The sequence below is a fragment of the Triticum aestivum genome, chromosome 1D, assembly GCF_018294505.1.
Source record: "Triticum aestivum cultivar Chinese Spring chromosome 1D, IWGSC CS RefSeq v2.1, whole genome shotgun sequence".
Lineage (NCBI taxonomy): Eukaryota > Viridiplantae > Streptophyta > Magnoliopsida > Poales > Poaceae > Triticum > Triticum aestivum.
Window position 1 is genome coordinate 29905947 of NC_057796.1, and position 13272 is coordinate 29919218.

A 13272-nucleotide genomic window follows, 5' to 3' on the forward strand; every position below is an offset into this window, starting at 1 on the left:
GATTGGTTTCGCCAGGTTCCGCCTCGTGGCGGCGGTGCTTCGTCCCGAAAGCTTGCTTCTCATTTTTTCCAGGGTGAAAGACTTCATATAGCCAAAGATGGGCATCGGAGGCCTGCCAGGGGGCCCACGAGGCAGGGGGCACGCCCAGGGGGTAGGGCGCGCCCCCCACCCTCGTGGACGGTGGGTGGCCCCCCTCTGGTGCTTTCTTCACCCAATATTTTTTATATATTCCAAAACTGACTTTCGTGGAGTTTCAGGACTTTTGGAGTTGTGCAGAATAGGTCTCTAATATTTGCTCCTTTTCCAGCCCAGAATTCCAGCTGCCGGCATTCTCCCTCTTCATGTAAACCTTGTAAAATAAGAGAGAATAGGCATAAGTATTGTGACATAATGTGTAATAACAGGCCATAATGCAATAAATATCGATATAAAAGCATGATGCAAAATGGACATATTAAGGGCGCGGTGACCGCGGATGTCGGCGGTGTCCACGGCGGTGCGGGGAAACTCGCAATCGCTGCGGGTGTGGAGAAGGAGGTGGCAGGATCCGCCTCAGCGCTGCAGAAGGTGACGGCGTCGAGCGGCGCAGTCAATCCCGATACCCACGATGTGCAGCCTGGCGAGGAGCAGGAGGTATTTGCACTTGCTTTGCTTTAGGATATTAGCTTGTAGAGTTAGTTGGATTGGTTAGATTGTGGATTCATACCGTAGTTCAGATGGTTAGAGTAATTGGTTTGACGGATGGGCCGGGGTTTTCTGTATTGGGGGGATGTGGGTTTTTGTACCAGGGTTTGTTGGATAAATTCGTTGCAAAAATGCTAGATAGATCTGTTTATTAGATGTGCTTCAATGCTACACAGATGTATGTTTATTAGATTTGTTGTTAATGCTCACAAATTGGGGTTTTTAATGCTAGAGACATGTATGCTTATTAGATTGGGAGATTGGGTCCCTATTAGATTTGTTTTTGAATGCTACTCAGATTGGGGTTTTGAATGTCATACGCCCAAATGGAATCCATTGATTAAGAAGTTATTTGATTCATTAGTATATAAATGTGTCCACAATATGTAGTTATATTAGCTCTGTTCTTCAATGTGTGTGCATGACCAATGATAATGTGTTATTGGAATGTCATATTGGGGTTTTGAATGTCATATGTATTATATTAGATTTGTTTTTGAATGCTACTCAGGTTGGGGTTCTGAATGTCATATTAGGAGTATATTAACCCTATGATCAATGTGTCATGTGTGCATATCTAAATTTTCAATTGGCTACTAGTGATGGATGTAATTGTATATTCAGGAGGAGGATGGTTGGGGGGAGAGGAAGCTGGCCGACTACCACCCGTACGAGGGGGCGTTTAGTGACGATTCTGAATATGAGGTAAGCCTATCCCTTGTTCATTTAGTTCCTTTGACATGGTGTATATGAATCTATAATGTATTAATGCAATTCATTCATGTGTGCAGTATGATTTTGGAGATGATGTGTACAAGGGCAACGTCGCGTCCTTCACAGCCAAGGAGGTGGAGAAGATCAAGGCCAAGGGAGTTGCTTCCTTCTACAACCGCAAGTTCAAGAAGTGGCACTGCCCCTACTGCACTAGCAAGCCAAAGCCCAAGGATGGCCGCTTCGATCACCTTCTATCTCATGCAGAGGATGTAGCGATCCGCGGGGAGGACAACATGATTAGGGGGCAACATGCTACGCTCGCGAAGGCCCTGACTCCGGCATGAAGTGATGTGATGATATGATGATGTGATGGTGTGATGCTGTGAACTGAATCTTAATCTTTTGGGTACTTTGGGTCTGGTTACTTTTGGTAAACTTAATGTGGTTGTTTATGGTGTGAATTGAATCTATGGTGATGCTAGTAATGTATTATTCTATCTATATTTGTCTGTCCTTATATTCGCCTGTGGTGTATGGTTAGTTCTGTTTAACTATGAGTTAAGGTGCTGCAATGATCACACATGTTGTTTCAGTGTTGCTTCACTGATCAGACATGTTGTTTCAGTGTTGCTTCATTGATCACACATGTTGTGTCAGTGTTGCTTCACTGATCACACATGTTATTGGTCTCATGTTTATTAATCAAATCAAATGCACACTTTTTCCCACCAGCATGTTTCATTATCCGATGTTTTGAACTGACATTCGACAAGACAATATAAATTCAAGAAAATGCAAAAAAAAATAAAACCTTGGCAAACTATCTATGTTTGTGTAGGAGATCATGTGTGCAAAATTTGAGATGATTTAGAGGAGGCCAAAGAAATTTGAATTTGAGAAATGTGCTCCAAATAAGCTCCCAGGCTAGGGTAAACAGCCTATTTGTAATCAAGTTTTCTTGGACCTACTCTAAATGAGCTAAATGTTTTTTATTAACACCTATTCAATCTATATAGTGTAGATTCAAAGTCTCACTATTTTTTGAATTAATCTTCATATTTTTACATTTTCTTTTGAAAAATATGCTTTAATATAAAAACTATTAAAACACGTTTAAAATATAAAAATGGAAAACTAAGTTCAGATCCTTCTTATTCACTTTGAAATAAAGCTTTGGTGATTTTTTTGATTTTTTTTAAATTTTCAAAAACAGAAGGTAACCCTACCTCATCTCCTTGAACTCTATGAAATCTTGTAGGTGATAGCTCATATGTGTGAAGGTTTTCTCATGAAAATGACCATAGACCAAATTTATGATTTTTGGTTGGTAACATGTCACATAAGACAACATTGTGCGCAGGTTTCATATTTTTTTATTTTTTCTAAATTAATGGTGCTCATTTGACCTCGATCGTGCCAGCTAGGGGTTTTTTTCATGAAAATGATCATAGACCAAGTTTAGTATTTTTCCTCGTTAGTGTGTCTTATAAAACAACGAACAGCGAAGGTTTCATATTTTTTCGATTTTTTTAAATTAATTATGCTCAGTCAAAGCTTTCATAACCCCGTTGACCAGCTCAAAACCCCTCAAAACCCCGCGGGGTTTCGCCTAACCCGAGCTCCGAACGTCAGCCGTCCGATCATACCCTGGCGCCAAGCGACAGCTCTCAGATGTGGTCTTCTAGAAGGATTCGGTGGGCTAGCTCCGGGCCGTTGGATCACAAGGATGGCTCCGCATCATTGGATCATGGGGCGATCCGCGAGAGGCGATCCTGTTGGTTGTGCTCGGCTGCTCGCCCATCACTGACTCCGCGAAAAAAAACATTGTTATTGGGCCCAAAAGGAAACCAAGCTCTGGTTGGGCCATCGAATTGGGGCGTTTTTTTGTGAACGTGCTGGCTCTGTTTTTTGTGGACGTGTTGGCTCGGTTTTTTTTGCATAGTTTGAAATTACACAACAATTGACATTGCGTAGAAAATTTAGTTCTTTTTGTTCTATACAAATGCAAAATGACCAAATTTGTAAGGGCTAAATTTATTTTTATCATGCAAAATGGCCACAAACTATTAAAAAATGGGTCATTTTGTATTTGTATAATGGCCACAAGCCCTCTATCTTCTTTTTATCATGCAAAATGACCAAATTTTTAAGGGCCAAATTTATTTTTATAATGCAAAATGGCCACAAGCCCTTACAAAAATTTGTCTCTTTTTGTTCATATAATATATATATATGACCGCGGATTCCCACGCATGCAATTAGCTTCTTTTTCTCCTTCTTTTCAAACCACCATTTCCCACGCGTGTACACTACCGATGCTGCGGTGGGTTTGACAAACGAGCTACTAACTTCATATTTGATGCCGTTATTGCCACGGCCAAATAACACGTAGCACTATGGCTATTTAAGCCACACTCTGCCTCTGCCATCTCCCACCCTCTGCCTCTGCCATCCCTCATCCATCTGCCCTTCTTGCTCTCCGACCCCTTCTCCTTCTTCTGCACATCCCTCAGCCATGCAGTACATCGGACCAACCTACCCCTTCCCAACCACCGTGCCGGAGAGGCTCTACCCTACCGGCGTGTACGTTGATAGCACACTACGTGTGTGGGCAATATCAAGGCTGAGGGCCGCAAGGAACTTCACCGAGTTCTTCCTCGTGTCCGGCTACCACCACCTCCCGAGGGGATCTCCAACGATGTTCCGCGTCGAGGAGGTCATCCAAAACCGGGTGTTGGTTGCTCTCCTTGCCCACTTCACCAACACATTCGACGCCTTCTACCTCCCCGGCCGGGTGTTTTGGTGTGGCTCCAAGTTCATCGCTTTCACCACCCACAACAGGTTCACGGAGTACACCAACATCTTCCCCACCGCGACGCGCATGCACACTCTTCCATACCCCATCAACAATGCCCCGGAGGAGCAGTGAAAAGGACGCCCGGAGGAGGAGCGAGGTGGAGAAGGCGGCGGCTAGGGTTCTAAACTCTCTATCTTTTTTTAGTCTATGTTATGTTAAGTTGTAATTGAACTATGTTGGAGTTGCTATGGGCTTGTTGGCTTAAGTATTCTATCTATTCTATTATTAAGTTCTTCCTAGTTTGAACTATGTGATCGTGCTATGGGTTTGTTGGCCCTATCTACATATTGGGACTACATATTTGTTGATTGTTTTCTTATAGAGCTCGGCTTGTTAGTAGGGTTCCCTTGTTAGTAACCACCTAGTGCATGCAAGCAAACTTTGTTAGTAGGGATGAATGAGTAGATCTAAGCAAGGGAGTGGCTCTTTTTTTACACAAGCCACAAATATGTAGCCACCTAGCTAGAAGAGAGGAACCAGCGGCAGTGACCATTGCTGCATCCGTGGCGGCTGGCGTGCAAGAAAGCTGCTCGGTCAGTGCATCGTGGCGGACGCATCGGCACATCGTGGGATCGTGGCATCGGCGCATGCAGGCTCGATCGACGCATGCAGGCAGGCTTTGCTGGGTGCATGCACAGCAGGCTTCTGTCCTGGCAGCACGCGCAGACGTTTAATGCAAGGGACGGCCCAACGAAACCACGGCCCAACGGTCGAACAGCGACACCACCCAACGCGGCCCCACTTGTCTGGTCGAACGGACGACACAGTCCAATGTGGCCCCACTAGTCAGAGTTAACGGTCAAGCCTTTGACCTGACGGCAACGTCCGTTGTGCCCAGTTATGAGGGTTTCTGGCAATGGAGTGGGGAAAATTGAGCAAAAGTTAAGAGCGCGGGGATGAATGAGTAGAGCTAGGGAACCAGAGGCACAGATGTAAAAATCCCAAACATTTTTGCCACATACAGTTTATTTGGCATGTGTAAATTTATATTGTCGTGTTATTTCTAGGACATGTTAGATAAGTCTTGGATGTTCCCTTCGCACAACTACAAAGTTTGAGCAATGAAATCTTTTTCTTGTGTAGAGCTCCTCGAATGTTTTTCCTGTATGAAATCTTCAAGCAGCTACAAAGTTTGAGCATATTTGGAGTTCAGTAATTTCAGATTTTTTTGTTTCCTATTATTGTGAAACATTTGTTTTAGACAAATGTGACGATACTCAGTTCCGTACCTTGGCCATCATAAGGGCCCATTTATCCGTTATGGCTCGCACTTCTCCCCAGCCTGCAAGTCCAGTGGTAAACGAAGTATAGAATTAGTGAATTCCCATTATAGGTACAAAATTAGTGAATTCCCATTATAAGCAAGCACTCAGTACCTTCAGGGGATAATCATCAAATGGACATCCATCTTCCAAAGGTTACCAAAATAGTTTCAGCGTGCCATGGCTACTCGTTGGCAATCCGAGCTAATTGGTGTTTATATACTGATCCATATTCGTGACATGTAGACAAAACCAAATGAGAGGAGCAAAACTATATTCTCTCTATTACAATTTTTTCTTAATGCCCGATATATTCTCTCTATTGTCTTCCGGCGAGCTTGGTGATGTCGTCTTAGTGTGCGAGCTTCTAAGGAGGGGTGGAAATTCCTTTCCCAAGCCGGCTAATGAGTGTGCATGCCTACGAAGCTAGCCGGGTGTGGACTCGGCTCCATGATTGTCAGGACCCCGATCCTACGCCACATCGATCTAACATGTAACACATCATATCACTTTGCGGCCTCACGCACGGTATTCCTACGGGTGTCGCCTTACCTGGCCCGGGACCATTTGCGCCTTTTGGCTCACGTATATGATAGTGTCGCTAGCATCCATATGACAGAGAACCCGGGCCGACATGACTAGTCGTGAACCCAAAGTGGCACTAACTTACGGGGACAGGCATACATGACCCAGCCTCGAACATGTCGGTCATCAGCGTGTGAATCCGGGTTGTAGCAACTGGGCTAGCAGGACTCCGGGAACCCGGGCTGTAGCAGGCTAGCAGGACTCTGGATGTCACCGCGTGACATTTCCCCGAAGGGACAGACACATGAATGTAGTGAATCACATGCCGGCCAGTCAAGTGTTCCGGAGCAGTAGTGCTGGGCTAGCAGGACTTCGGTGAACCAGGCTGTAGCGGCCTACTATGGCTCATGGAAGCACAAGACTACATTTCCCCATAAGAGAGGCTACCAAGGATAAACGACTAGGTTGTCGGATCCCACACATACCAAGCATTTCAATCATACACACAATATGCTCGATATGTGTAAATACAACATGGTATCACAACAAAACTCTACGACTCAAAGTATTTATTCATTAGGCTCCGAGGAGTGAGATATTACAAACATGGGTCTCATGACCCAACATTCAGAGCATACAAGTCAAAGCACATGCGGAAGCTTAACATGTCTGAGTACAGACATCTACAAATGAAAAGAGCTGAGAAGCCTGACTATCTACTAGATCCCGCCGAGGGCACAAGATCGTAGCTGAGGTATCAAGCTAAACGTCAAAGTCCACACGGAACTACTAGCGAGACTGACGTCTCTCTGTAAAACATAAATTAAGCAAACGTGAGTACAAATATACCCAGCAAGACTTACATCAGAACTAACTACATATGCATCATTATCAACAAAGGGATGGTGGGGTTTAACTGCAGCAAGCCAGCTTTGACTCAGTGGCTAACCTGAACTACTACTGCAAGTAACTCTTTTGAGGTGGCGCACACGAGTCCACATATTCACCATATCAATACACCACTATGGATCCGCTCCCGTCCCCTACGAGAAGGCCATCCATAGCACTCACACTTATCTTGCGCACTTTAGAGTATCCAATTTCACTTGTCTAAACTGTACAGGCAACCCAGAAGTCCTTTACCGCGGACACGGCTATTCAAATAGATCATTTATAACCCTACAGGGGTGTACTTCTTCACACACGCTCTCGCCACTTACCACCATGTACACGTCGTGTATCTCGGCAACCTTCAAGCGGAAGCCTGGCGAGGGAGTCGGCCACGACCTGACTAACCACACAAGTCTCTAGTCCAGGTTTATCGCCTATTCGGGTTCCATCCGCGAGGAGATCCGGCCGGGGTTTCGCTCACAGCACCAAACGATGTGTGCAGGGTTTCCAAGACACCAAACGGGTGTCCGGTACACCGTGCCACGGTGTATCTACCGCATCATAGCCCACCCCTAGGGTTAGTGCTACGCACGGCCTCCAACACATATCCTACAAACACCAGAAACTAGTTGCAACTCCTGGACAGAGATCAAGGCGATTAATAAGTCGAGAGAGTCAATTAAGGATCCCAATGTGTGGTAGTAGCTGTTCATGGATCACAAACACAGAACTCAGTTCCTGAGGACGGTTTCAATGAGACAACCCACCATGTACTCCTACATGGCCTCTCACCGCTACCTTTACCAAATCGTGTTCACACTCTTAGCTCACACACAGTAGGACATGTTCAACACCAATCCAATTCATTCCCGATGAATCAGACCTGACTCAACTCTAAGCAGTAGCAGGCATGACAAACAAGCATGAATGAGTAGGCACATCAGGGCTCAAATAACTCCTACTCATGCTAGTGGGTTTCATCTATTTACTGTGGCAATGACAGGTCATGCAGAGGAAAAGGGGTTCAGCTACCGCAGCATGTAACAGTTGAATCGATGTTGTCCTAATGCAGTAAAAGAGAGCAGGAGCGAGAGAGTGGGATTGTATCAGAAGGAACAAGGGGGTTTTGCTTGCCTGGCACTTCTGAAGATAATAATAGCTCTTCATCGGTGTCATCGATCTCATCGTCGGTACCACGTCTACTGAGGGAACAATTACCGGCAACAGAGAGGGAACACAATAAATACAATGCAACAATATGATGCATGATCATGACATGGCAAAATGAATGTGTTTTGGCTAATGCAACTTAGAACAAGTTGGTTTGAGCTCATTTGAATCAAAGATTCAAATGCAAACCCAAAATAAGAGGTCATATTAGGGAATTAGCTTGTTTCATCTAAATAGCAAGGTTAAAGTGTTCTGACATGCATGAAACTAGTACAGATGGAAAAATTGAATTTTTCTGATCAATTTTCATATATAAATCCTTCCATTTGGAGTTACAGATTAATTTCTATGAATTTTTGAAGTTTGTGATATTTTCTGGAATTTCCTGAAAAAGAATAAATCCAGAAAAAGGTTAACTGCGTCAGCATGATGTCGGGGTGACGTCAGCAGGTCAAAGCCGCCAGCCCAGGTCAAACCTGACGGCTGGGACCCACATGTCAGTGTAACAACTAACTAACAGAGTCGGTTAGTGTTAGGTTAGCACTAACCTAGGTTAATTAGGGCCTGGGCCCACTTGTCAGCCTCTAACTAAACTAACCTAGCTTAGTTAATACTAACCTAACTTAATTAGCTGGGGGGTCATTAGCACTAACCTAAACAGGGTTAGGCCAGCGTTAAGCCGCCGGCGACGACCAGAGGCGGCGGAGCGCCGCGGAAACGGGCTATGGTGCCCCGTTCGCAGCGTGGCTGGGCTCGTTCGAGAGCCCAGACCAGCGCGCGTCAGGCGGTGGTGCCAGCCGGGCCTGGGGTGGCCGGAGGTGACAGCGAGGAGCTCGACCGCGGCGGCCGGAGCCCGGGTGAGGCACGAGCGGCGCTGTGGTGCGTGTGCAGGAGAGCTGGAGTGCTGGTGTGTGCGTGCGCGATGCGGCGAGGGCGATGGACACGCCCGGTGGACCAAATGGTCGCCGGAGGCGCGTCGGTGGCGAGCGCAGGCGGCGGCGCGTTCGGGCGCAGGCGACGCGGTGGCTACGGCGTCCAAACAAGGCAAAAGAGAGGGGGGGTTCGGGACAGGAGCTCACGGTGAGCACGTTGGGCGGGTCGACGAGCTCGGGGAAGCACCGGAGCGAGCGTAGCGGCGAAGGGATCTCCGGCGGCCGGTGATGGAGATGTCGAAGATGAGGACGCTGCGGGGTGTCCGGCAGCGTGCGGTTCGTCGAGGAGGTCGAGGGAGTCGCGGCGGAGGTAATGGGCAGCACGGGGAGGCGAGGGGAGCACGGTGGCTGCGGCGTTACGGCGGCGCGGCTGCAGCTGCGCTCGGGCGCGAGAGGGAGAGAGAGCAGAGGAGGGGGAAGAGGTCGGGAGAGAGTGAGGGGGTTCCAGGGGGTGCGTGTCGGCGTCCAGGGCGTCCAGAAGCTCGGCGGCAAGCAGGAGGTGGCGGGGCGTGTGCTCGCGCGCGGCGGCCGCGCGCGCGCTTTTCTCCTGGTGGGAGGTTGGTGATGACTGGCAGAGGCCAGTGGGCTAGGCCTCTGCTGGGCCGTGGTGGGGCGCCAGGTAAGTGGCCTCTGGCCTTTCTCTCTCTCCTTTTTTCTATTTGTTTCTCTTTTCTATTTCTGTCTTTGTTTTCTAATTTAGCAAAAATACTAAACCACTTCAAAAGTTCATGAAAATAGTTGTGTGAACTAAGTGGTCTTTAACCTGAACCACACAACAATTTCCAGAATTATTGAACATATATTTGTTATATAATGAATATAAATCCAATTCAAATATTTATTGGATTAATTCAAGGGTCCAAAATAATTATTCCTGAGATTCTAAAAATATTGGTTTGAATTTTATCTCTTGCCAATATTTCCAGATATTAACAGGAACATTTTCTTGGGCTTGTTTGAGGAGATTTTTAATGTTGATTATTTCTGAAATGATTTCTGAGGCTTTCCACTTTCCCCAATTCAATTTTCAGGAATTTTAGACATGATGTATGAGTGCAGATGCAGCTATTTCACTCAGGTATTCTAGGGCTATGACAACTCACCCCCACTAAACAAGAATCTCGTCCCGAGATTCAAGTCTTGAGGTAAGAAGACAGAGGTGACACAAGACCAACACAATCTTCACGATCCAGGTTGCACTTCATAAGATTGTTGATTTGTTGCATCACGTTAATCTTGGCAGCCTCGCTTTTGAGATCTTCATCCACGCGATGACGACGGAAAGAAACTCTACTAGGTTTGATCTTCCCGAAGATCGAGCTATTCAAAATCAACTCGCGGAATGAGATGTTGAAACATCTCGAGTTGAGATACAAAACACACATCGAGAGGGATGGAAGAACAAACGAGGAAGTTCGATTTGGTGGGCAACAATTCCACGCTTAAGAAGATGGTGGATGGTGTCAAGGTAGCGAGGAAATAATTGCCATGATTCTCTAGCGGGGCACCTTAGGAAAGGTGACTCGTAGAGTTATCCCCTTAAGTGGAAAAAAGAATTACTTTTGATACATAGATCATTGAAACTCTCTAAACCAGCCTAAGGAAAATCACGAACGATCGTTTGAAGGAGTTCGGAGAAATGGCATACTCAGTTGGAAAGAAAACTAGAGTTATAAGACAACTCAACAAACGGAAGGCACATTCCAGTTGATACTGAGGATATAACCTAGTTTCCGAGCGTGCTCTCAAGAACTTGAGCATTTCCATACTCATCAAAGTTTTACCAACATCCCTGTCAAGGATCGTGGCAACACAACATACTATCATGACGAATAGTGATGGAGGGTGCAGATGCAAAGGGAGATAACAACTTCTCAGATTTCACCTCGAGGCCAAGGAAACAAAATCTGGATGATCGACCGAGAGACATTTAGCACTCCGCTTCTAATGTTCTCCTTGATGTTCTAGCTACCACGGCCATGCTTAAGAAGCATCAACATGGCCATCAAGTAAAGGTCGGACTTCGGGAGCACATGATCCATAAGGAACAACTTCTAGAATAAGTCATGCGAAATCCCCATGGGAGGTGACCAAATGGCTTAATCAAGATACTACAACAATAGTCCTTCCAGCTAGGTGCGTCCACTTCACTGGAACCTATATCATAGTTCTCGGAAGAAGTTCCAACCATCATATCTGCCTGAGATTCAAATCTGGTTGGTAACAGGATAATTCACACAACGTGTCTAGAAAGAAAGTTTGCAACACAAACCGACGAGATGACGTTGCGAGATTCTCGGGAGATGGACTACGATAGCAAGCTCCAAAACATGAGCTGGTTCTGCTACATACATGCGAACACGCTGTCCAAGACAAGCATGACCATGTAATAGTCTTACAAGAAAACACTACCGAGTTCTGGTTGGGGACCATCAACGAGGATATCGAAGTCCTTGCATAAGGCATGCTCTTAAGAAGGAACTTCTTCTCCTTGAACAAATCAATCAGTGGCTTGGTGTGCTAGGAACACATATAGAGTGGAGGTAATTAATCTAGCAAACCACAGAATGCTTCGCGTGAATGCATGACTGACTTGGGATGATTCCAAAGGAAGCAAAAACAAGCTCCCTCGAATTCACGGCGGCAACTTGCATCGATTGCACATGAACTTAGAGGAAGTCACTACTTCCATCCAAACATATACTTCATGAACGGGGCATGAAGAAAATGCTTACACAAGTTTCCAACACTAGCTGGATGTTCAGCACGAATCATGGAGGAGACAAAATGCTGCTGATGGGCTCAACAGCAACTCATCGGAATTTCCATGTCACTGGACTTCCACCATTATGTGAACATGGTGATAGCATTGGTCAGACCAAAAGATGTAATGGTGTATGCTCGAGGGATCAACCACGAGTAAGACAACATTGCGAACATCGTTGGTTCTGATTTGACTTGACGATAGCCCATACTCAAGTCAAAGTTTTGACAAGACAATAGATCCAACAACTGATCACGAGGACCAATTGGTGAAGATATCATGTTTCTTTAACACACACACAAACACAAAGATATCCCTTCAGAAAGAACCAAATTCAGCAAAGCTTTTTATCTTCCAACTCTCCAAGTTGTTGTTTAGCTTAACCAACTAGCTCAGGGGTATCCAACACAGATTCTTGGAGAAGGGGGGGTTTATAAGAAACCAACTTGATCACGAACTCAACATAGCGGTCAGGTGACAACCTGGTTATACTTCCGAGAAGATATACGGAAAATCACGAACCACCGATATGTCACTAAGCTCGAGAACAATCTTGCTTTTCAGGCAAGACGATATGATCAAATAAGCAAGGATTGACACTATCCTAACTCATTGATCGAAAAGTGCACTGGAAATAAGGACTAGGTAGCACGATAAACCCTAGGGTGATGATTCAATAACCAACACGCTGAAGATAAGATTATTGTCCATTAACTACCAGGCAACATAGTTGCTAGGAGTATTGATTTCACACATCACAATTCACTTGTCGGCATTCCGGTTGCGACAACACGACACCGAGGAATGAATAATGATGGCGAGATGTATCACTACGTCAAGAATTCATAAGAGAGGGTGCAATTCTCATGACATTCCTGACATAAAGTGGGTAATACTTCAGGGTAGAACAAACCAAAAGCTTGATTGCATTTGATCTGCGGAATACAACTGCTTTGACCCAATCCTAGAAATGGATGAGGTACTGGAGTTTGTTTCTCCTAGTCATTCTGAACTAGAATGGCTTGAAGGACCACAAGAACGATAGACACCGATGAACGAATGCACGCATACTCTTGACTATCAATTGATAGACGAAGGTCAGCAGACAACTAAAGAGGGACAACTCAAGGAACATATGTTTTCTGAGTTGTGGATGCATGGATTAGTATGCCGAACAAATTCAACATATTTCTTCCGGATAACCCATGCAGAGAGGTAGGATTGGCAGAGTCTCGGCCATAATAGAGAACTCATCAAGAGCACTTTTGTTATGATCTTTCGGTTCAACGAGGAACTTCTGCCATATTGGTTCATGGTATTGGAAGAAAGATTTACCACGGACCTCGAGGACTATCGCAAAGGTTACTAATATCCTAAAGGAACTAGCAACACTATCAACATGAAGCAAGTAGGGTGAATCTTGGGCTTAGGAACCCAGAAATAGAATACCTACTACTAAATGGCATCACGGGA